Raw genomic sequence first — 4594 nt, 5'->3', positions numbered from 1 at the left:
TTTGATCTAAGTTGATCTGGGTTGGAAAGCAACTTAAATGCTTCATTCTTCCTTTTATGATGCTTTTCTCTCCACTTGAAAAAAAGATTCCCAAGTGGAAAGAAGTGGCCTCATTAGCTATCATACGCATTAGATATTGCATCATGCAAAAGCTATAACTGGTGAGTTAGCATGGTAAGGCTGTTTTCAAGATGTTAGAGAATTGCCTTTAGAAATCATTTACCCCTTCAGGGCTTTATGAAAAACAGCCCTGTGATATACCTTGAGATATTTGTTGACTTCCTTGCAGGAATCTGGAGAGTCTAGAAATTGAATTTCCACCTTCACACCTTGATAGTCAAAAGCCATGCAGAGAGCGCAGGGTGAGAATCCGCTTTGCCCTGGGGAGTCGTTCTGTTCCCCTGGCTCCAGCCACACTCCAGCCCCAGCGACAGTAACCCCAATGAGCACTTCTGGGAAGCTCTGCACACAGCCACCTTATTTTCAGGAAACTGGGCCTTGTCTCGTTTGTGAGAGAAGTGTTACTTAGAGAAAGGAAGTTTTTATTTGGTGGGTCTTTTTTCTGAATCTTTTGAGATTATGTTATAAAACATGATTTAATCCTGTCATGCTACTTCCATTGTGGACTCTGGAGCCAGATTCAGCCCTGGCCCTGGCTCTGCTGCATAGTTCTGAGCACATTTCTTTCTTTTTCTTTTTAAATATATTTTATTGATTATGCTATTACAGTTGCCCCATTTTCCCCCTTCATTCTCCTCAGCCCTGCATACCCCCTGCCACCCACATTCCCCCACTTTAGTTCATGTCCGTGGGTCACACATATAAGTTCTTCAGCTTCTACATTTACTATACTAGTCTTACCCTCCCCCTATTTTCTACCTACCATCTATGCTACTTATTCTCTGTACCTTTCCCCCCCTCTCTCCCTCTCCCACTCCCCTGTTGATAACCCTCCATGTGATCTCCATTTCTGTGGTTCTGTTCCTGTTCTAGTTATTTGCTTAATTTGCTTTTGTTTTTGTTTTAGGTGTGGTTATTAATAACTGTGAGTTTACTGTCATTTTACTGTTCATATTTTTTATTTTCTTTTTCTTAGATAAATCCCCTTAATATTTCATACAATAAGGGCTTGATGATGATGAACTCCTTTAACTTGACCTTATCTGAGAAGCACTTTATCTGCCCTTCCATTCTAAATGATAGCTTTGCTGGATAGAGTAATCTTGGATGTGGGTCCTTGCCTTTCATGACTTGGAATACTTCTTTCCAGCCCCTTCTTGCCTGTAAGGTCTCTTTTGAGAAATCAGCTGACAGTCTTATGGGAACTCCTTTGTAGGTAACTGTGTCCTTTTCAGTCCATTATCCAGTACACATTCTAGTCAGAAGGTCCTTCTGTGTGTCTGACTTAAGTATATCTCATGATAATCGAGTTTATTTCTGCTTTCCTGATACTCGAAGTCCTTTTTGAAACGAACACATAGTCAGGTTAGTGGTGTCCCATGTGTGCCAGGCTCCTCACTGGCGTTTTTCTTCTATATCTGAAAAATCCCATTTAAAGTATCAAGGATGGATGGGTACTTTTCTCCAATCTCCTCATTGTCAAACTGAGACTTTAAGTAATGTGACCACCAAGAAATGGATTGGAAAAAAAATACTACTCTCTGGACCTGGATAATCTCTAACTGTCATTCTAAAACTATTTTCAGAAGTGCTTCTCTGCTATATTGTATTCCATTGTGTAAATGTACCACAGTTTTTTGATCCACTCATTTAGTGATGGGCGCTTAGGCTGCTTCCAGCACTTGACTGTTGTAAATAATGGTGCTATGAACATAGGGGTGCATAGGTTCTTTTGAATTGGTGTTTCAGGACACAGCAGAAAGAAAGAAGGAGCTCCTACCCTTTGCGACAGCATGGATGGAACTGGAGACTATTATGCTAAGTGAAATAAGCCAGTCAGTGAAAGACAAATACCATGTGATCTCACTTATAAGAGGAATCTAATGAACAAAATAAACTAATGAGCAAAATAGAACCAGAGACATGGAAACATGGAACAGACTGACAGTGGCCAGAGGGGAGGGGGAGGGGGATAATGGTGGAAAGAAGGGGAAAGGACTAGTCAAAGATCATGTATGGATGACCCATGGACAACGGTGTGGAGATTGACTGTGGGAGTGGGGGGTGGGCTGGGTGGAAGAGGGCAAATGAGGAAAAAGTGGGACAACTATAATAGCATGAACAATAAAATTTTTTAAAAAAACAAAGAAGTGCTTCTCTAACTAGGATGAAGTGAATGGTATGATAAACACCCTGAGACCAGACCCTCACTTTCCACTGAGCCGGCCCTGGACTCAGCCAGCAGGCCTGTAGAATCACCACAGGTCTCTCCTGGGGGCTGGGAAAGTCTGCGCTCCTCCATAGTCACCATCTTCCCCTGACTGTTGGATCAGAGGGTAAGAAGTCTAGGAATTACCCAAATGGCCTCTTGCGTGGCTTTCCCCAACTCCATCACCCTCAGATGCCCAGCCAGTTTTCTGCAGCTTCGTTGTCCTCATGTTATTCTTTTATTTATTCATTTATGCATTCTCTCAATGAGTGTCGTGTGCCTTCAGTGTGGCTAAGTGCTGGCTGCAGAGGCCTTAGGCATCAGCACAGAGCCCCAGGGGTCCAGCACAGCAGAGAAGCTCCACTTTTTGACAAGGGCTACTAAGCGGTTGTTCATGTGTGTAGTTTGGTGGCTGATCAAGTTCTAGCAAGTAATATGAGGGAGAGAGTCTTGCTATCACTGTGTGGAATAGGGCTGGGAAACAGTGCTTCTGTGACCCTGTAGGTGAGCACGTCTGAAGCGCATGTCAGGACCAGGCCTGGCTGGGGCTTAAGAATTTCCAGATCAAAGAGGAACCCCAAAAGGGATCTGTGAACAATAGAAAGTCATCACCAGACAAAACCTTCAGTCCAAGTTTTCATTTTTATCATTTTCCTACATTTGCAGCACTTTTTTTAAAGAAATGTTTCCAAAACTGCTAAGCTTTGAAATATTAAAGAAATGAACCAGAAACTTGGAAAGTTGGTTTGCTCACAGGAAAATTGTGGGCTTTTTATTTTATATTTGGAATTAATATTAATGTAAAGGCAATTCCCCAACTACAATGGAAAGATTATTTGTTTGTTTTTATAAATAGGCATTTTTTAAAAAGAGGGCATAAGAAATGGGGACCTCACTTTTTTTGATGCTTAGCAGGAGGTTTGTGATTTTTTTAATAACTTAGGCCTAAGAAAAATGCAATGCTACAGTACATCACTGATACAACAGTCTGATAGGTTTATAAAATGTTTAGTGAATGTATTCTGCATAGACCAGCAGGAACACCTGCTTCTATTATTCCATCACTGATAAAATGGTAAATAGCTTATGGCAGTCACGCGGTTTGCATAAAGCCACTGGAGTTTACTTGTGGGGCTGGTCATTTGTATGGAATTATATGAGGTTTGTGTTAAATCTCTTCATTAAATGACTCAGTAAAATTATAGGGCCACAAATGCACAGTGACACCATTTTAATCTTTGTACATTTTATCTTTTCTCTCCCCTCCCTACTTCTCTGGATTGCATGTCCTCCAGTATAAACTAGAAGAGGGGCCTTCAGGGATTAACTGTTATTGTGACCCATGGGGGATAGTGGGCGTCCAGATGGTCAGGCTGATGTCATCCCTTTTTTCTTTCTTTCTTTCTTTCTTTTTTTCTTTTAATGAGAGCAGTTTGATTTCTCTCTTGATCAATGAGAACTATAACTTTAAACCTGACAGTTTATATCCTCCTACTAACCGATTTAATTAAGCAGTAGCCACCAATACTTGAGAAGAGAAAATGCAACCATATTCAAATGTCATAAAGATAATGCTATAAAATTGCAGTAATCATAATGTCCAGTGTCCCTTCACTGACCTGGGAAGCAGGGGCAGGGGACCAAAGGACATGGGAAGATACTTTTTTTTTCTAACCAAAAACACTCTCCTATCCTGGCTGAAAGGACTGACGGTTCCTACCTCCAAGTCAGAGTAGCACCTGGTGTTTCCTGCTCTCCTTGGTCTAAAGGACTGAAACCAAGGAGGTGGGACATCCTTGTTGGTATACCAGGAGGGCAGGCATTGTGTGTTGCTTAACAGACTGAGAAGGAAACCAGTTTGGTGTTAAGACATTATCCTTTTGCTTTCTTGGCCTATGGGAGGGGCCTCTGCTCTGGTAGCCACAGCGAGACACCAGGGTACTGAATAAACGAGGATTTTGCTAAGGACTATGTGACACATCCTGGCAGAATCGCCTTCCCCTAGACAGAATTCTGTAGTGGATATTGCTTTTTTCCCCTTTTCTCCTCTTTAGGTCTTATATCTAGTATCTGTTTTGTTTTAGACCATAATCTCAAGTACTATTTATGCATTCTTAACTCATAATAAATAAGTTTATAATAAATATTTTCACACTCACTGAGATGTATGCCTTTTAAAATCAATGACTGAATTTTCACACATTTGGGTATTAGATTCCTGAATATTAATCAGAGGCCCCCTAGTCTAGGTATATATGTTTAACA

At 41.1% G+C, this 4594-nt stretch overlaps 1 protein-coding gene across 3 annotated transcripts in view; it reads left to right on the top strand.

Moving 5' to 3' along the window:
- NPAS3 (neuronal PAS domain protein 3) overlaps positions 1–4594 on the top strand; it is an 850571-nt gene that overhangs the window by 457107 nt on the left and 388870 nt on the right. The gene's annotated exons all lie outside the window — the stretch shown is intronic.

The sequence above is a fragment of the Desmodus rotundus genome, chromosome 7, assembly GCF_022682495.2.
Source record: "Desmodus rotundus isolate HL8 chromosome 7, HLdesRot8A.1, whole genome shotgun sequence".
NCBI classification, from domain to species: Eukaryota; Metazoa; Chordata; class Mammalia; order Chiroptera; family Phyllostomidae; genus Desmodus; species Desmodus rotundus.
The sequence above is the reverse complement of the archived record's forward strand: the minus strand, read 5'-3'. Positions and strand labels throughout refer to the sequence as shown.